A 21,155-nucleotide genomic window follows, 5' to 3' on the forward strand; every position below is an offset into this window, starting at 1 on the left:
ATATTAATTTTGGAAGGACTTAAGGTGAAATACCCCAAATTGTAGCTAACTTACTAAGGAAGAGACATGGCAGAATGAACCATTCAGTGGAGGGAAATTTCCGGAAGAGTTTACTGAAGCAAACCCTTTACCACATGTTCTATCACAACAATGAGAATATGAAAGAGGGTAGCATGAGTCTCTTGGAGAAGTTCAAGAAAAGCCTCCTATCTGGATCCAGACTCTACTGCCTTAATAGCATCTCCCCCAACCAGGACTGTCAAAGATGATACTTTCTGATTTTGAGCCACACCATGATCTCTGAACCAGTGCCTGCTAATATCACGGCTACGAGGTGCCCACAGTTGGGCTTTGTGTTGTCAAAGGAGCTCCACTGCCACTATTGGCTGGGGAGGATCTTGCTGACCTATCAGGACTCAGGGGTGTGGCCTTCCATTGTTCTTGGTGGCTTCACAAGAAAGTGCCTCTGAGCCCTGAGCCAGACCAACCCAGGCTTCAGTATGGCGAAGGCAACTAAGAAGTCACATGATCCTACCAAAAATATCAGGCCATCAACCTCAGGTACCAAGTCGAAGAAAGCCAAAAGTCGCCATGAGCCCAAAACCAGAACTTCTGGCAAGAAGCATGGTAAATCCAGTTCCAGAAGCTGTAGAATGGTAAGAAGGTCCAAGCTAAGTGTAGTCCTTTCTCTAGTGATTTCCACTCCTAACCCTTTCTTGGCCTAGCATTAAGCCCTTCCTCAACCCACTGCCCTTCTCCTTCAGTCTCCCTCACGTATTCCATCTTCTTGAAGACCCATATGCCCTTGTCACGTTACTCTGTTGTCCTTCCAGGTGCAAATGATTACCAAGGTCAAGAAAAACCCACCAAGGAGGGCAAAGAGAGGCTTCTGAGAAAACTACAACCTCAACAAAAAGGAACAAAAAAGCCAGTTGGAAATTACTATATGGTCACTACCACCGCCTGATGAAAGAGATGACCAGGACTAAGACTGATCCAGGACAAAGCAGCTTAGAGAGTTGCAGTATCTCAGCAAGTGACCTGGAAAGCCAGTAGTCTCAGAATGCCACCAGAGACCTAGCCATCTGTGCAAAGGTCTAGCAGCTAAGCAATGTCGAACTGTGTAGAATGAATTTTTACTACACAGTTACTTTGATGTTGATGAAAATAAAATCAATCTGATATGAAAAAAATAGTAGGAAATATAAAAAGAATAAGCCACGTAAGGATGGGAAATATACACGACATCTGGATCCTATGCAGCGCTTTATTAAATTTAAATTTTTTTAATTAAATTTATTCATTTCACATCTTGACCACATTCTCTCCTCCCATTTTCTCCCCCTACGTCCCCTACCCCCTCCAATCTATTTCTCCTCTGCCTCCGTTCAGAAAGAAGCAGGCCTCATGGTGGAAGCAGGGCCTGTCACTATAAATTTTTTAAATGCAAATGAGCAAAAAACAACATCTGCTAAGAGACATTGGATTGTTGAAACAGCTGAATTAAACTAGCTTATATATTTTAAGGATGTCTGAACTTCAGAATGGAAATGAGAAAATGTGTTGCATTGAGGGGAAGGTTATACCTTTTTTCCAACAGGAAACAAAAAGCTATGGATTCCTTAAAAATTAATAAAGACCAGAGTTGACTGGAGGAGACCTATTGGAAATCTGGTGGCAAACATGAAGGAAGAAACCAAGAAAAACTATAAGACAAGTAACATATATGATGATCCCTCTACTATGGGAACAGCTCTGAGACTAGGTGAGATATAATAAATCCTGTTGGCTATGTACTCCACATGAGTTATTACATGCCATCCTTTTACATATCGTGCCTGGAAATTTACATTACAACTTGGTTATACAGTCCAAAAGATACATACAGTTGATGGATGCCTTTCACCTGCTCAAACATAGAGCAGAGAATCAAAATCTTTAGGTGATTTCTGTACACCACACATCCCATATTTGTGTTAAGGCAAATATGTATTTTACCTTTAATAGTCTGTGGGTTTTCAGAAAAACAAGACCAGATACCATTGAAAAAGGCAAGTAGGCCAGGTGATTCAGCTCTAGAACACGTCTGCTGATATTTACTCAAAAATCTGCATCCAGAACAACTTCAAAGTGGCTAGCTGAGATGGTTCAACCTCAGAGACTACTCCAGCTAGCACTTCAGTTAAGCCCTGCACTTTCCCATTGCACAGAGACTGTACAACAAATGAAACAGCTAGCCTCATGGGACATGACCACTATTCCAGTTTCCTCAGTGTCCCCTAAAGTTTCCATCACCTCCAGACAACAGGAAGTAATTTTAAGAATATGATGCCCATATTCCCTAGAGGTAGGATGGGTGGTTTTGGGTCATGCAGTGGGTTATGTATGTTTGTCATTGTTTAGGGAAGTTAGTTGCAAGTTGTTATTGGTCACAGTCAGGGAGGAAATTAAGCAAGGGTCATTAGATTCAGGGATCTCTTTCTGAAAAGAAAAAAAGGAGGGATATAGGAATGATAAGATAAAAGAGTAGAAAAAGGGTAGATTATTAAATCTAAGGATTTCTCTATTTTGATACAAATTTAAGGTTATTTTTGTTAGAAATTTATATATGTTTCTACTCTTGATTAAATTTTTTGTGTATATTGATATAAAGTTAAGATTATTTTGTCTTATAATGCTGCATATATGTTTCTACTTTTGTTTAAGGTATTGTGCCTATGCAGGTCACTTAAATTGTAAAGTTATAATTCTTGAAAGCTATTATTACAAACTATTTATGATAATAAAGAAATGAAGGTTAGTAGTTAGTCATCTACAACAATCAAACTTGTACTCATGCTAGGTATGTTTTTAAAGTTAAACAGATATATTTTAGATAGATAGATGGTCTTCAAACACTTCAGAGAACTACAGAATATGGTATTTAAGATATTCTAATTACATAAGGCTTTTCATGACAGTGAGATACCTCTGATCCTGTTAGCACCAATTTACTTTAGAAAAGATGTTGGGCATCAATGAACCTCCACATAGAGTTTGCTTTCAATGTGGCAAAAGATAGCCACTTGGAAAGAAACTGTCCTTGCCTCAATTGCTGATAGTATACCGTCCAAAATGGAAAAAAAAATGACACAAAAGAGGATCACTGCAAACTTTGCCAAAACAAGGTAAAACAGTCCTTCAAAATTCCTGCTTCACATAAAAGTCTGTCAGATGTTCTAGGCTTGTAGGCTGAAAATGGATACCCAAAAGTTTCAGAGAAAACTTGGATGACTGTCCAGGCAGCCAGCTGTCTCTGTCATTTCTGTAGATTTGGAAGTTGTTTGCTCTACATTTTCTGTTTACTCGGGTAATATTTTATCCTTCTCAGATCTCTGATTGGGTTGAAGACTAAATTATTTTTAGCCTTAGAGTTTTCCTCATTAACAAATTCAGAAAAGAGATGTAAAGTTTATACAGTTGAGAGATATAAAAGCTCATGTTGTTTATCTAAGAAAATGCTTTAAAGTCTAAAAGGATATTTTAGGCTGGTAATACAAGTTATGATAGAAAGTGGTTTAGATATAAAATTTTGGATTCCTCAAGATAGGATAGATTACAGTGTATTTTCTCACAATTGCCAGATACAAATGTACAAGACATTGTGAATGTAATTGCTACTTGATAATTGTTTTTATTTTATATAGTTTTACTGTGTTAGAGTTTAAGTATTCCTTTTTTCTTTAGACAAAACGGGGAAAATGTTGTGTGATATTTACTCACAATATGACATTCTGAGACCATGTTAATAAAGTTAACTTTGAATCAGGGAGCAGAGCCAGTGGCCAGCTGACAGGAATTAGTCATAGAGTAACCAGTTATATGAATAAATAAGATGTACAGAAAGGAGGAGGGAAGGACCTGGATTCTGCACTCTCGTCAAGCTGGGACATGTGGAGAGGACAGCTGATTGCTCCTACACTACTACTTTGATCTATCAGATTTTTACCCCAATATCTGACTCCTGAGTCTTTATTGGTTAATAGAATAACTTAGATAAACCCATCAATTGATAATCAATCATTCAACAAAACAGATTCCTGTCAAATGTGGCTTTTCAAATTCTAAGACTAATTATTGACAACTTGTCTTTCAAGGACCTATGTCATGTAACTTCAGTTGTGAGTTCATGGTTCTTGTGGCTGTACTGAGTCTTTAGGATCCCCTTTCATGACCCCAACCCTGACTTCCTGCTCTTACATGCTTTCTATCACCTCTTCTGCCTTGTTTTCTGAGTTTTACATGAGAGAATGTAAATATCATTTTTAGGGACAAATGAGTCTTTAACACTTATTTATTCTCAGAATCTTCCATGAGGTTCTCATTCTCAGAGCTTCCATGAGGTTCTGCATTCACCATGATACATATAAAGAGAGGCTTCTCTGAATAAGGCTGAGAGTCACTTTTGTCTGATAGTATAAACACACAGGCAGTTTGATCTTTGCAGGCATGGATTTTGAACCAAGCGTATAGTAGCAAGCCTGGATTATCTCCAATGGAGGTATCCTCAACTTCAACCAGAGGGCACTTGGTCAGTCACACACAGTCATGCTCCTGCTGCACACATCTAACCTGGTAAACTGGGGTTTCAGTTAGTAAGGCTCACAGATGGAGAAGACCAATGTTGCCCATTGGTAGCCTAAATAGTACCTTCTGAGAGTTTAAAAGATAACCATAAAAGAAAAAATTTCCAAAACAGTAACAGCTTCTTTCTCTACATCTTGTAACCAAGATACATGCTATCATCAGCATTACAGTCTTCTTTTCTAATTCCAACACACAACTGAGAAATTTATTGAGACTGCTTTGTTTAGTGAGCCTCTGGGAACTCCTTAATAAATCTTTGCAGAAATACCCATAGCCAGGATTGAGAATTTCATTCAGTAACATGTTGTTTTTAGATTCAGGATTATTTAGCCATCCCAATCAACACTAATTAGTGAGCTGTTTAATCTCCATGAGATTATGTGCATTCTGTGTCTTTTCTTGCTGTTGATACATAGCTTAATTCTACTGTGGTGTTGATGTCTAGCTCTACTCTATTGAAATTTCCCATTATAACTCTGTTGCAGCTAGGTCATGACTTTACATCTGTTAGTATTTGTTTTATGAAGCTGAGTATACCTGTGTTTGGAATGTATGCACATAAGAGTAAACTATCCATTTGATATATTATTCCCTTAATCAGTATAAAATTACCCTCTTTATTACTTCTCACCAGTTTAAACTTATGGAGTATTTTTCAAATACTATAATCACTTCTGTTTTCTAGGTCTACTTGTTTGTAGTACTCTTTTCTGTGATTTGATTCTAGGTTGGTATCTCACTTTGATGGTGAAATTTGTTGCTTGTAAGCAGCATAAAACGGATCATATATCCATTGTAATCTATTATTTGTCTTATCAGTATATTGCAACCATTAATATTCAGAGTTATTGAATGATGCTTATTGATTTCCATATTTCTTTTATTTTGTGATTTTTCTTAGAGTCCCTATGATTAACAGTACTGGGGTGTTTTTATTTTTCACCCATATCCTCTTGAGATGTAAATTTTCCTAAAAGTATTCCTTCTAGTATCCTATGTTCTTCTTTCTCAGTAGTCACATTTCACATTGGTCTATCTTCATGGAAAAGTTTTATTTGTCCTTTAATTATAAACGATAGTTTTGCTGGGTACAATATTTTAGATTGGCATTTCTGATCTTTCAGAATTTGGAATATATATTTCTAAGCACTTCCAAATTTAAAAATTTTTCACTGAATGATAAAGCAGTGTGGCAGGCTGGATTGCTTTGGGGACTCTAGAGATGGTATAACCAAGACTGGTTAGGAGAGGTCTGTGTCATAATCTAGCACCTGAATGACCATGTGAAGTGGTAGGGCCAAAAGGGAGAATGAAATCAGACATTTATGTGAAGAACCAGATATAAGGAAGTCTAGGCCTAGAGATTTCTTAACAGATCTGTAGAACTCATATCACAAATGTGAAATTATATAATTGCAACAATTAAGAATTAAAATTGAATTTGTACCAGAAATGACTGTCATGTTTCAAAACACAGATGTTAAACTAAAGCATTCATGCATCATTTAAATAACAAATTTCTTGCATGTCCCTGGAGCAAAGGTTGTAATAAAAAGATATGTGAGTGTAGTTCCTCAAGAGTAAGAGATAGGCAGGGAAGACAGTGTTGTTTGTTTACAAATCTATGTGTCTGTGGGTTTTACTCAGCAAAACCAGTTTAAGTCCCTACGGCGGGAACATTGGGACCCTTCAAGGATTTCTTATATTTTGGGTTATATATACTTTTAAGAGTATAGATGTTTGTGTGTATGTGTATGTATGTGTGTATAAAAATAATAAAAAGAGATCATAAATTTGAAAGACGAGCAAGGGGTATTGTTGCAGGGATTGGAGGGAGGAAATGTAAGGCAGAAAGTGATATATTTTAATCTCAAACATAAAAGAAAAAAATTTAATGAGAAAAAAACAAATGCTTAAAATCAAATGACACACACAAAAAAACTAGTATGTTAAGCCATGATTTGTTTGTAATTTTCTTAAACATGTCTTCTAAAGATACCATTTTAAGTTTCAAACTTGCTACAATATCATATGTAAAAGTACAAATCTTTAAGTAAAAAAAATAGCATAGTAATTATATAATACTATATTCATGAGGTGCCTAATCACCAAATTTAGATATTTAATTACCAATTTGAGATGTCAATCAATACATGATTATATTTTCTCAAGAGGCTTGAGATCATTTTATCCTTCTAAGAATATATCAATAAACATGAATATATAAATAGCATTATTTTCATCTTTACTTTTCCTATGATGGTACTGGATTATACAGGCTTTAGTCTTAACAGATATTGAGCTTGTTTTCATACTATAAATCAAAAAGTTGTATAATATTACGAACTAGATAGATGATACATAGGTAGATAGATGGATAGATAGATAGATAGATAGATAGATAGATAGACAGACAACACAAGAAAATAAATATTAATTATTTTTATACTTTTTCATCTTTCATATATTGTGTGTTTGGGTATGCATATCTTACAAATGTGTGCAGGCATGCATCCCTGTGCACATGTGCATGTATCTGAGTATATATTCACAGAGGCCAGAGGAGAGTCATCAGGTACTCTCTTCTACCTACATTTCAATGTATTCCCCTAAGGCATTGGGTCTAGAGAATACTGTTCTTACTTTAAACTGGCTTACCAGCAAGAGGCCCCAGAGATCCTCCTGTCTTCAATCAACCCATTCCTCAGACCTGGTGTCATAGGAACAGGGAGCAACATCTGGCTTTTTACATAGACTTTGGGAATCTGAACTGAACTCAGGGCCTTGTACCTGAGCAACAGGGAGTCTTAACTAATAAGTTATCTCGAAAAGTATTGATCCTATTTTTTTTTTTTTTTTTACAGCTCAGTGGTGGCTCACAGCTACCCAACTAGCTAAGGCCAGGCTTGGGGATTTTCAGCACTGTCTTCAGCGGACATGGAAATCTGTCAGCCAATTCTTCCCATGCACAATAAGGAGAAAGGTAGGAGATGAACCCTGCAAAATACAGGTTCGTTCAACCATAGAGATGAACCCTGCAAAATACAGGTTCGTTCTATTAGTTTCCTTGTGAAACTCAAGAAGTTGATTACAATCTTACTGTGAAATGCTCTCATATCATGGTTCTCTTTGGCTTTCTTGATTTTGTTTTTATTCAATTCAATCAACTGTGTAGCCCAGTCTGCCCTGAAACTCAAGGTCCTCACACATCATCTTGAGTTCCTGATCAGGTGTGGATTACTGTTTCTCCAATTTGGTTTTTTTTTTTTTTTTTGGTTTTTTCGAGACAGGGTTTCTCTGTGTAGCTTTTGCGCCTTTCCTGGAGCTCACTTGGTAGCCCAGGCTGGCCTCGAACTCACAAAGATCCGCCTGCCTCTGCCTCCCAAGTGCTGGGATTAAAGGCGTGCGCCACCACGCCCGGCACCAATTTGGTTTTTGATTAAATAAAAAGTTTAATTATAGAAGTATACAAGAATAATCTTAGGGTTGAGAAAAATGATTGTAGATTTTTGAAAGCTTAAAAATACCATAGAAATTATTAAACTGGAGTAAGAACCAGTGTCAATTTTATTAATTCACTGGCTAACATATCTGTTTTGCACAAGACCTTGAATTTATTGTTTTACTCTTCTTCATAGGACAATTTTGTATTTGATTTTTCCCTAGAGAAGCTACAGGGCACTCAGTTTTTGTTGCATGTAATTATGGAAACTTTTTTAATGCTTCATCTTAAGGACTCTTTCCTCATAGGAGAAATTGTAGGGAAAGTTTTAACTTTCTAGAAGCATCTAGAGTATTAAGAATTTTTCAAAGATGAGCTCTTCACTTAGGAATTTTGATCATGATATTTCCTTGTCAACCTACAAATTCCTAATTCAAATACAAAGCTAACTTGATTTATCTGTGTATAAACATTGTATTAGTCAGCATTCTATATAGTAACCAAATTTATAAAATGAATATATATATATACATATATATGTATAGAGAGAGACTCATATATATAATGCATAAATAATGTACATATATATGGAAAGAAAGAGAGAAAAGGAATTTATTAGAATGACTTACAGGCTGTGGTCTAGCTAATCCAACAATGACTGGCTATGAATAGAAAGTCCAAGAGACATTTGATTATGAAAGGGATTGCTAATTTAAACCAGTCTATATATTTTAGAGATGTCTTGGCTTCAGAATGGAAGTTTAGAAATGTATTTTGTTGAAGGAAAGGTTGTGTTTCTGTTTCCACAGGAAATGAAAAGCTGTAAAACCTGTGAAAGATCTAATAAAGATCAGATTTGACCAAGGGAGACCTCCTGAGGATCATAGCTACAGACATGAGAGAAGAATCGAGGAAAGAGTACAGGACAGATGACATGTGTTCTGATCCCTCTGCATGAGAACAACTCTGAGATTGGATGAAGCATGCTGGGTTTTGTTGTTGTTGTTTGGCTACAGAATGCTCATGACTTATTGTTACATGCCACCCTTTCATATGGCATGAATGGAGGTTTGGTATTCAAATGGACTTATAAAGTTAATAGATGCCTTTACCTCCTAAAAAGTAAAACAGAAAATCATCTTTAGCTGACTTGTACACACTGCATATTCCATACTTGTGTTTATGCAGATATATATGTTGCCTTTAATAGTTTATGTGTTTTCAGAACAACAACAACAAAAAAAAAAAAACACCAATAAAGACAAGAAGCCCAGATGATCTAGCCTCTCAGAATTCCTCTGCTGCAGTTTCCTCAAAACTCTGCATCCAAAACAACTTCAAAGCTGCTAGGTGAGATGGTCCAACCTTACAGACTACTCCAACCAAGACTTCGGATGAGCTGTATACTTTTTCATCACACAAATAATACACCTAGATTTCCCGGGACTTGATCATTATCATAATTTTCTCAGGATCCCATAAAGATGTCATCACTCCCAGACAACAGGAAACAGTCTAGAGAACATAATGGTCTCATTACCAAGATGTGGGGTGGGTTGTTTCTGGTCATTCAGTGGATATTTGTCATTATTTGGGGGAAGTTAGTTGTAAGTTGTTACTAGTCATGGTAAATAAAAAAAAAATACTAAACAAAAGAGGTTGGATTTGAGAATATTTTTATGAAAAGAAAGGGGTATTATAAAAATCATAGGATAAAAGGGTAGATCATTGAATCTACTTTTAAACTAAAAAAACAGCTAATTAATCTCAAAATATTTACATTGGCATGCATTCTTGTACATTGATATAAATTTAAGATTATTTTTGTTATACTGTATATATGTTTCTATACTAGTTTATGGTATAATATCTATGCAGCTCATTTAAAAATGTAAAGTTCTTGTCCTTGAAAGCTATTTAAGATTAAAAAAAAACAGGTTAGTTCTCAATAACAATCAAACTTATAGGCATATTAAGTATGTTCAAGGCCAAAGAGAGACATGTTTTAAATAGCTAGATGGTCTTTAAACACTTCAGAGACCTGCAGAATATGGCATTTAAGACGTTTTAATAATGCAAGGCTTTGCATGACAGTGAGACATGTCTGCTCCTGGCAGTAACAATTTACTTCAAAAAAATGATGATGGGCATAGAAGAACCTCCATATGGAATTTGATTTCAATGTAGCAAAGCTAGCCATTTGGGCAAGAAACTGCCCTTGCTCCAGCTGTTGACAATACCTGTCCAAATTGGACAAACAGGACACACACACACACACACACACACACACACACACACACACACACACACACAAAGGTGACTGCCAAACTTTGCCAAGAAAAGGTAGCACCAGTCCTTTAAAATTCTTGCTCCACAGAAAAGTCTGCAAGATATTCTAGGCCTGTAGGATGAAAATGGATCCCCCAATATTGCAGAACGTTGGGTGAGTGTACAGGCAGCCAGTCGTCTCTGTCGTTTCTATAGTTTTGGAAATTGTTAGCGCCGCACTTCCTATTTACTCAGGCAATGTTTTATCCTTCTCAGATCTCTGAAGGGGTTGAAGACTAAATTAAATTTTGTCTTACAGTTTTCCTTGTTAACAAATTCAGAAAAGAGGCTCACAAAAGAGCTGTAAAAGTATGTAAGGTCAAGAGAATAAAAGCTTAAATTGTTAATCTAAGAAAATGTTTTGAGGTCTAAAATGATAGTTTTGGGTTAGTAATCCAACTTAGGATAGAAAGCAAACTAAGTACACAACAACTCACCAAGATAGAATAGATAATGGAGTATTTTCTCTGAATTTGTCAAATGCAAATGGACTGGTTATCTTGAATGTAAAATTCTTACCTGATAATTGTTCTTATTGCATATAGATTTACTTTTTTAGATTTAGAAACTTACCTTTTCACCTAGACAAAAATGGAGAAATGCAGTGGAATATTTTGATCTTACTCTGACACTCCTGAAACTGACAATAAAGTTTACCTTGAAACACAGGGAAGAGCTACCTACTAGCTGGCCAAATTAGCCATAGACATTTTGGAGGACCAAGGACATAGAGTAAGAAAGACCCAGGGAAGTAATAGGGAGCAACTTAGACAGGTTCATGGCACTTTTAGTTCAAGAAGATAGAGTGAAGGTCACTGGTTACTTCTCTGATCAATCAGGTTTTTACCCTGGTATCTGACTCACAAGTTTTTATTGATAAAGAAGGAGTTAGATAAACGCTTCATATACATGTATGTATACATATTATATACGTATACATATTATATACATATTATATACGTATACATATTATATATATTATATATATATATATATATACACAGATAGATGCCGATATATATATAGTTCTGTCCCTAAATACAACCTACTTAACTTGTATGTATGTTTTCAGGAATGACAATTGTGTGTTGCATAAACAGCATTTGTACTCTTTCCCGGGGAAGACTTCTCTACTCTCTGCGTTCCTTTGTTGCCTGTAGTTTTTTCTGTAGAGTTGAGGCCTCCTGGAATGTCCCCTGTCTAGTTTACCATGTTTATTATTGTTGTTCTTGTTCAGCTCATGTTTAATCAGTTACATTTTTGAGAAATAAAGGCACAGTGTCATACCAAACTCCCTGATCTTCTGTTTTTTATAATCTTTTCCCCCCTCTTCTGCAATGTTGCCTGAGTCACAGGTGATGGAATTCTTTGGTGGATGTCTCCATTGGCAGTGCATTTTGCAACTGTTTGTTTTGCTTGGTTGCCATTTCCTATATAGTTTTGATCTGTCGCAAACAGAAGATTCCTTGATAAGGGGTAAAGACTAACTACACTTACCTGTAACTATAAGGACTAATATTTAGAATGTACTTGGGAATTATGCTGGTTTAGTAAAGTAGTGGTTGAGGTTCTCCACTGAGATCCACAACTGTAAAAATTTTAAGACATTGAAATTATTCTCCCTTTTAAGAAATTAATGTACTGTGTCATGAAAAGTCAGCTGAGGCTAACAAGATTGGAAATAGCAAGTGGAAGCATCAAAGACAGGCTTAAAATCCCAACATATGGTAGCATTAACCAACATTAATTTTACCTTCTCATATTGGGATGCAGAGAATTCATGTGACTGTTTTAACCTATAACAGTGACTCTCTCAAAATGCAGACACAGTGCATATTGTAACATGCAATGTTAAAACTCCCTAAAAAGTACATACTAGTAACAATTTTCTTTTTTTTTTTGGTTTTTCGAGACAATTTTTAAAAGGATGTTTCAATAGATATTTGCTTCTATGCCTAGCAAGATTATGAGGAATAAAGAGCTCTTTCTGGTCTCAACCAGGTTTGTAGTGGTAGCACACAACCACAAAACCACTATGTATGGAACTCAACCATTCCAAAGAAAGCGCAGGTAAGAGGTCAGCTATTCACTTTCTTATTTAAATATATTTTAATAGAAGACATGTGACTCATTATGTATGGTACTATTCCAGAAAGTGGATAAAAAACAAAAAGAAAAAAAAAAGTCCAACAAAGTATTTGGCATTATTTTTAATGGAGAAGAATACTGTGAAAAATGAGCCAATTTGTTAGATTTTTTTTGAGAATTTGCTGTGTATTTATGCTGTGTTGAATTGTTAATAACAATTTATAAGACATCCTACAGAGAATTAAGTTCTTTGCATACAGCACTCTGCTTACAGGGTTCTCTCCACTGAATTTTCACTAACTTTTACATGCTTGTAAACATTTTATTTATCAGCTTCTCTTTCCAACTAGATTACAAGCTTTTTTTTGATTCCCACTATGGTGTGTTCCACATACTTACCAGTTCATTTGAAATGAAATAATTCTCAGTACAGGCGATTGCTCAATAATACCATGAGTACAAAGAGTGGAAAGGCAGACTACTCAAAAATAATTTTAAGATGTGTGTTTTTCATTGGATTATGAATGTCTTTTTTTGAGGCAGGGTCTGATTTAGCTCAGGTTGGCCTCAAACTTTTTATATGACTAAGGATGACCAGAACTTCATATCATCTGCATGCTCTTGCATAATGCTGGAATTACAGGATTCAATCTTTATCTCCTTTCCTAACAGAAAGGTTTGCACAAAATGAACAGAAGAGCTCAGAAACATTTGTTAGCTCCTAGTCTGCATCTGAGTTCTTTTGAACATTTAATAATTTTTGATGACATCTCTAAAGGGGTCGGCCCAGTAGAAAGATGAAGAGTTTGTAGTTGTTGCATATACACATAGAGGATTCAGTGTTGTTACTGTAGAACTAGAGTGTTCTTGAAAAGTCATATCCTGTTGTTCCTTCTTGATTAAGATCCAGTTTTAACTTATTCCACATAATACATTTCTCCAAACATTAAAACAAGTTAATTTGCAAACATTGCAACATCAAGAGTCTGTTCTCTACAAAGACCATAGTATGTCCCTAAATGGGTGCAAAACTTCAGCCTTATATTGTGAGGAAGCCAATTAAATTAAACTGCTTTGAGGAAATCAACAATAAATCATGAAAATAATAAATATCAACAATTTTAAATTGTTTAAGGATATATATCAAATTTATATCTAAATTTCTGTAGAAATAGAGTTAATGGCAGTGAGGCATGACTCACTCTTTCTACCAGCCCCATCTGCTCAATAGAAAGTTGAAATAATTTTGTGAAATAATTAAGATGCAGATCCCTCTCTCCCAATCTGACCTATAGTAATTTTCTAACTGGAAGAAACAGACCACCATCTTATTTTCCTTACTGCTAGATTTCAGACTTGTTATTCCATGCTAGATTGACATCGAACTTAGGTGTCTGCTCTACCTAGTACTCTCATGCAGGTACTGGGGTCCACCAGAAGCAGGGGATTTATGTCCTTTCTTCCAGATTGTTCATGTGGTGTATATTCCACATTGCAATATGTTCATTGAGAGAACCAGGGCTATCCACTCTATCCAGTTTCCTAACTGCAATGCTGAGCTGTCATTCCAAAGCAAAAAGACCTCTGTCCAATCCTCCAGCTGCAGTACAGTCATTTTCCACTAGGCAAAGAAGCAACTTACAAAAGCAGAGATCTCTGTAGCTCTTCCAAAGGAGAATGAATATTTGAAACAGTGTGTGGGAAATTCAATTTTGAGAAACCTCTCAAAAATAATAAAGACTTTGGCAATGAATTCATTTAGAGAGAAACCAGTAGATCCAAAATAGAAAGAAGTGAAATGACAGACCCAAAAGCAAGCTTAAGAGACAAATATAAAAACATCTAAGAAGAAATCTCCTGTGTCTAGATAAAGCCACTGAGTGAACAGAACCTGCCTAAATAAAGACATCTCAGATGCAGACCCACAGCCAAACATTAGATGGAATTTGGGGAATCCTGCAAAAGAGGGGGAGAAATGATTACAGGAACCAGAGGGGTCAGGGACACCACAAAAAAAAAACACCCATAGAATCCATTAACCTGGGCTCACAGGAGCTCACTAAGACTGAAAAGACAAGCAGGGAGCCCTCAGGGGACTGACCTAGACCCTCTACATGTGTGTTAGAGTTGTATAGCTTGATCCTCTTGTGAGACTCCTAACAGTGCAGCTGGGGACCGTCTCTGAATCTTTTACTGGCTTTTGAGACCCTATTTTTCATACTGGCTTGCCACATTGTCTTTAATACATGGGTAGGTGCTTAGTATTACTGAAACTTGATATGCTGTGCTCTGTTGTTGTCCATGGGAGACCTGCCCTTTCCTGAATAGAAATGGAGGATGAGTAGATGGGGGATGCGGACAGTGTGGGTGGGGGAGGAGGAAATGGGAGGAGAGGAAGGAAGGAAAACTGTGGCTGGGATGCGAAATAAATAAATAAATGAATGAATGAATAAATAAATACATAAATAAATATATAAATAAATAAATAATAAATAAATATTTTTTAAAAGAATTAAGAAAAATAAATATAAAATACATTGAAATGAATATAAATGAAACAACACACTAAAACTATGGCATGCAACCTAAAACACGCTGAGAGGCAAGCAAGAGCGTAAAAGCATCAATTATAATAGATATTTGGGACTGGGAAGGTGACTCAGTGAGTAAGATCATTTTATACGTAAGCATGGGAATCTGAACTTGGATCCCCATACACACTTAAATGCCGGGTGTTGTTATCCATGCTTACTACTCTACCTCAGGTAAGCAGGCAGAGGATTGCCCAGACTTCTTGCAAGCCACTTTAGCCAAACTATGAGCTTCAAGTTTAGTAAGCGACACTGTTTAAAGGAAATAAAGGAGAGAGTGATAAGGGAGTATGATTCCTACCTAGGTACATGTACCTATACAACATGTTTACACACATACATGTAACATAGCGTTTAATTAATTATTAATTAAAAATAAATTTGTATGAGATACACAAAGATGTCCTCTGACCTTCACATGTGTACATATGGCAAATGTACTTGTACACAGAAGGGACACATACATATAACTGAAGATATCAAACCAATACAATAATTTTCACTTTAAAACACACGGGAAAGGAAAAGGAAAATAAGCATGTAATGAGAAAAAGAAAGAAAACAGTTAAAAGAATCTAATAAAATAGAATACAGCCAGAAACCAGTAAGGACTATGGAATAATCAACAATTTTATGAACACTTAGGAGAGAAAAGCATTGAGAGGGCATTAAATCCAATTGGAAAGTGCTTGATTACTCCATAACATTTGTGCCACTATTTTAACAGTATATTTTCCAGGTATGTTTTGTAGATGGGTAATGTTGATTTCTTTTTTCCACAATTAGCATGCAAAGTACCTTCAATGTCATGGACATTAGTCAGAAGTAGTGAAGCTTATAGTTTGGAATCACCTGGATCTCTCCAAGTTAAATGATATAAGTAGGATCTTCAACAATATGGCCTTACCTTCCAACTTGGTCATGATGGATAATCTCTTTGATATATTGTTGGATTCTGTTTGCAAGTATTTTACTGACAATTTTCATACCTATGTTCATAAAAGGTATTGGTCTATTCTTTTTATTTGCTTTATGTGGTTTTGGTATCTGAGTAATGGTTTCATTTTAAAAAATTAGGAAGTGTTCCTTCAGTTTCTATGTTCTGGCCAGTTATGGATTATTCTCTGAAGTTCTGGCAGAATTCTTTGCTGAATCCATCTGGCCCTGGGATACTTCTATTTTACTGAGAAATATGGGTCTGTTTAAATTACTTATTTCATCCTGATTTAATTTTAGTAGGCAATATATCTCAAGAAATTCATCCATTTCTTCTCAGTTTTCCATTTTGATGGAGTAGAGATTTTTTTTAAGCATGTCCTTATGATTCTCTGAATTTCCTCAGTGTCTGCTGTAATATCCTCCTTTTCATCTCTAATTTTATTAATTTTGATCTTCTCTCCATGTCTTTTGGTTCATTTGACTAAGGATTTGTTAATCTTGTTTTCTCAAAGAACCAACTCTGCTTTTCATTGGTTCTTTATATTGTTTTTTGTTTATTTGTTTATACATCATTAATTTCTGCCCTGGCTTTTACAACTTCTTCCTGTCTGCTCTTTTTTTGTATATTACATTTTTCATTTTGTCTAGAACATTCAGCTGTGCCATTATGCTTTTAATATGAGATTTCTTCAGTTTTTGTATAGAACACTTAGTGCATGAACTTATCTCTTAGGGATGTTTTTTAAGGAGTATTGAGTTTCTTTCCCTGTCTCTTCTAATTTTGGTTTGACATCTGTTTTGTCAGATATTAAACTTGCATGCCTCTTGGTTCCATTTGCTTGTAATAACTTTTTCCATCCTTTGACCCCAAGGTGATACCTGTACTTGGTGGTTAGATGTGTTTCTTAGAGGGAGCAGAAAGGTGGCTCCTGTTTTTTAATTCATTACGTTAGTGTGATTTTTTTGAGGGGGAGGGATTGAGATAATTGAAAGTTGTTAATAAGCAGTCTTTACTAATTCTTGCTCTTTTGCTGTGATGAGGTGGGGTTTTTAATCTCTTTTTCACTTCACTGTCCTAGGATTATTTAGTCCTTGGGTCTTCTTAGTTGTGGTTAACCTTCCTTGCAGGCAGGTTTTTCTGTAGAGTTGCATTGGGAGGTAAAAATTGCTTAAATTTGGTTCTATTGTGGATTCTTTTTCTTTCTCTGAAAATTGTGATTAATAGTTTTGCTGGATATAGTAGTCTGGATTCACAACTGCCATCTCTCAGAGCTTGCAGAACATACCTCCGGGCCCTTATGACTTTCACATTCTCCATTGAAGTCACATGTTTTTCTAATGGGCCTGCCTTTATATGTGAATCAGACTTTTCTTTTTATTTGTTCTGTGCATTTGGTTTTGATTGATATGTGCCATGGGGAATTTCATTTTTGGCCCTGACTATTTGTAGTTCTTTATTATTCTTTTTTCCCCTGGTTTACATTCTCTTTTTTTCTCTTTAACATAATTTTTCTATTGATTCTTTGCAAATTTCACATCATGCACCCCAATTCCAGTCATTTCCCAGTCCTTCTATGTCTGCCTTCCACCCCTGTGGCCTCCTCCCACAAAAGAAAAGAAAAAAATAATAATAATAATAAAAAAAAACACTTTGCCCCTCTGTCACATCTTCTTTTGTCATAGTGGTATTGGGAGCTGTGGTGTGTTACACAGCATACACTCTTGCCCAAACAGATTTTCGTGCAAATGTTCATTGCAATGAGTCACTGGTCTGATTCAAGGTCTCTGGCTTCTGCTACACTGTCAACTCTGGTCACTCACCAAAACTCCTGTCAGATTTCCTGCTGTTGCCTCAAGTCATGGAGATCCTGCAGCTATGGATCTACAGGACCAGTCCCTTCACACTCTTCAGCACGTCATACACAGGGTAGATGTTGGGGTGGGCCAACTCAAAGCTTTGGATCTGAGTCTGGGTGGTAGCTGAGTTGGTCATCCTGCGCCTCTACCAGGACCCCACTCCCCCGCCACCGGCAAGGGTTAAGGCCAGCACTCTGCTCCCAAGCCACCACTAGTGCCTCACCACAGCTGTCAAGGGTCAGGGTCAGCTTACCTTCCTGTAGCCAGAGAGGGGCAGGACCAGCTCTCCCAGCCGATGACACTGGGGCCAGCTTACCCACTGTACCAGCCAGTAAGGGACTGGGCCAGCTATCCCGGAGCCATTGAGGGGTAGGGCCGGCTAATCAAGGCCCTCAGACATCAACATGATTTGGGTGGCAGTCCAGACTACAAGGCATCTATCTGCAGAGCCGTCTGTGGTAACACAGGCAGCAGACATCAACACAGACTGACTGTGGTAGGGCCACAGAACCAGATACGGTCATGACATAACAGGTCCAGAAATCACTTGGCGTTAGGTGGTAGTGCCGGCCACTCACACCAGCCTTTTCCTTACTACCATCACGTCTGGAATTCTGCCTTTCTCCCCAGAACATCAACTGTTCTGCTTCCCTATATGACCCATTTCTCCACCACGTATTTGCTCATCATAGTGACAGCCAGCGGCCCCTGCCTTTCTGTCTGCCTACGCCAGTGGAGTGCAGTGGCAGGCAGGCTGCTTTATTACTTTTAAACCATCATAAGCACCCCCTTCTTTAGGGTATGGAAATTTCCTTGGATGATTTTGTTAAGTATATTTTCAGTGTCTTTGACCTGGATTTCTTCCCTTTCTCTTATACCTATTTATTCATGTCTGATCTCTTAATAGTTTCCCATATTTCGTAAATGCTGTCTGTATTTTTTTTTTAGATTTAACTTTTTTGTTGTTGTTTTGTTTGATATTTTGTTTTTTTTGTTTTTCGTTTCTTTCTCTGTGTAGCCCTGGCTGTTCTGGAACTATCCTTGTAGACCAGCCTGTCCTCAAATTCACAGAGATCCTCCTGCCTTTGCCTCCTGAGTGCTAGGATTAAAGGCATGCACCACTACTAGCCAGCTAGATTTAACTTTTTTCCTTGACTGAGATATCCATTTTTCTACCTTGTCTTCCAGACCTGAAAAATGCTCTCCCATTTCTTTTAATTCATTGGTGAGGTTTTTGCTTGATTCCCTAAATCTTTCATTTCCAGCTTTATTTTAATTTGGATTTTATTTACTGATATTATTTCTTTGTTAAATTCTGCTTCCATGTCTTTTAATATTTTTATTGTTTTATTCAAACATTTGTGTTTTCACTGATTTAATGTATTTATTCATGAATCCCCATTAAGGTACGTGAACATATTCATAATTGCTGTTTTGAAGTCCTTGTTTTATGCTTCAACAATAGTGATTTTTCTCAGAGATTATTACCATAGGGTTGCTGGCTTCTAGAAGAGGTATATTGTCTGGATTGTTCATGTTTGTGTTATTGCCCTTGGATCTAAGGCATCTGGTGCAATGAGTTTTGAAGTGATTCTTGCCTCTAGATATGTGTCTCTCTCTTGTTGGGTAGGTCTTCCATTCTTTGGCACCATTGCCCTCTCTGGGTCCTAGCCAAGTGTGGTGTCTGTGGCATCCCTTATCCTCAGCCAAGTGTAAAAGATATAGGCTCACTAGTAGAAAGCTGCTATTGGGCTTTACAAGGAGTCACAAAAAAAAAATGGAAATTGGCTATAAGGAATGGCTGAAAATGGCTGCCAGGAAAACCTAGTGGGACTCTGGGCCCTGGGTCTGCACCAAGAGTCAAAGGGGAATAGAGGTGCACTTAGTGGAGACACTTAGGCTATGGGCAGTTTGAAATCAGTTTCAATGATATATAAAATGTAACAAAAATTAATGAAAAAGAGGCCATGACTTTGAAAATGAGCAAGTGGGACTGACTATATGGGAGGTTTTGAAGGGAAAAAAAGAAAGGGAAAAATAATGTAATTATCATATAAAAATAGATTTTTTTCAAGTGTTTATTTGGAGAGACCTGAATGCAGTACAAGACAGAGGACAAAGGAGACATACTCAAGGACCAGGCAAGTGTGGCAGCTGTAGGTTCCTGATAGAGCAATTTTCTACAGGGCCAAGGAGTGACAAGGAATGAATGGAAATGTACTAAAAGAAATGGCAGAAAGAGGCCTCAGGGAAGGTCTAGGGGGCCCTGTGTCCACAACAGGAGGCATAGTCTCAAGGGGATCTTGTTTACTTTATTTTAATGTTTGTCTTTGCAGCAAGAGTCTTGTGAACTAGATGGGAGAGATGATTCAATAGATATTATTTGTTTACTTGTACTGAAAAAAAAAATTTGTTCATAGAATATAATTTAATCATGATTCTCCCTCTCCCAACTCCTCCCAGATCATTCCCACCTCCCGATCACCAAACTCCATACACTCTCTTTTTCATCCCATTTAGTAAACATACAGACAAACAAAAAGAATAGAATTTAAAAGTATTTTGTTTTAAATCTATTTCTTTTACCTCCTAACCTCAGTTACTCCTCCCTGCTTTACTCACCTCCCCTCTGCCCCCACAGCCACTCCTTTTCTATTCCAAAAAGGGCAGGCCTCCATGGATATCAGCAAACCATGACACATCAAGACGCAGTACGACTAAGCACCTCCCCTTGTAGTAAGGCTGGGCAAGGCCACACAATATGTGGGATGGTGTCCCAAAAGCCAGTGAAAGAGCTAAAAACAGTCCCTGCTCCCAGTGCTAGGAGTCCTACAAGAAGACCAAGCTAAACAGCTGTCACATATATGCAGAGGGCCTAGGTCAGTCCCTTGCAGACTCCCTGGTTTTCAGCTCAGTCTATGTGAGCTCCTGTGAGCTCAAGTTGGTTGATTCTGTGTGTTTTCCTGTGATGTCCTTGACCCCTCTGGCTTTTACAATCCTTCTTTCCTCTCTTCAGCTGGATTCCCTGAGCTCTGCCTAATGTTTGGCTGTGGGTCTCCATCTGTTTCCATCAGTTCCTAGATAAAGCCTCTCTGATGGTAACTGGGCTAAGCATCATTTTATGAGTGTAATAGAATATCATTAGGCATCATTTCATAGATTTTTTTCATCAGTCACGTTTGATTCTATTCTAGATCCCTAGGTTACCCAACTTCTGGGTCCTGGTGCTCCAGGCAGTGTCATGGGTGGACTCACTCTCAGGGCATGGGTCTGAGGCTGTAGCA

General features: G+C 37.1%; 1 long non-coding RNA gene across 2 annotated transcripts; it reads left to right on the top strand.

Annotated features, from left to right (window-relative positions):
• The first annotated feature begins 419 nt into the window (after window positions 1-419).
• LOC121832775 (uncharacterized) lies at window positions 420-20,902 on the top strand. 2 transcript variants are annotated; one of them, XR_013042906.1, is made up of 6 exons: window positions 420-656; window positions 834-1,765; window positions 7,491-7,609; window positions 8,878-9,418; window positions 12,309-12,466; window positions 20,888-20,902. It is a non-coding gene; the product is annotated as an uncharacterized LOC121832775 (long non-coding RNA). The 2 variants fall into 2 exon arrangements; XR_013042905.1 differs by lacking the exons at window positions 12,309-12,466; window positions 20,888-20,902 and having other exon boundaries at window positions 422-656; window positions 8,878-9,723.
• Window positions 20,903-21,155: the final 253 nt, after the last annotated feature.

Source organism: Peromyscus maniculatus, chromosome 10, assembly GCF_049852395.1.
Source record: "Peromyscus maniculatus bairdii isolate BWxNUB_F1_BW_parent chromosome 10, HU_Pman_BW_mat_3.1, whole genome shotgun sequence".
In the NCBI taxonomy this organism is placed as follows: domain Eukaryota; kingdom Metazoa; phylum Chordata; class Mammalia; order Rodentia; family Cricetidae; genus Peromyscus; species Peromyscus maniculatus.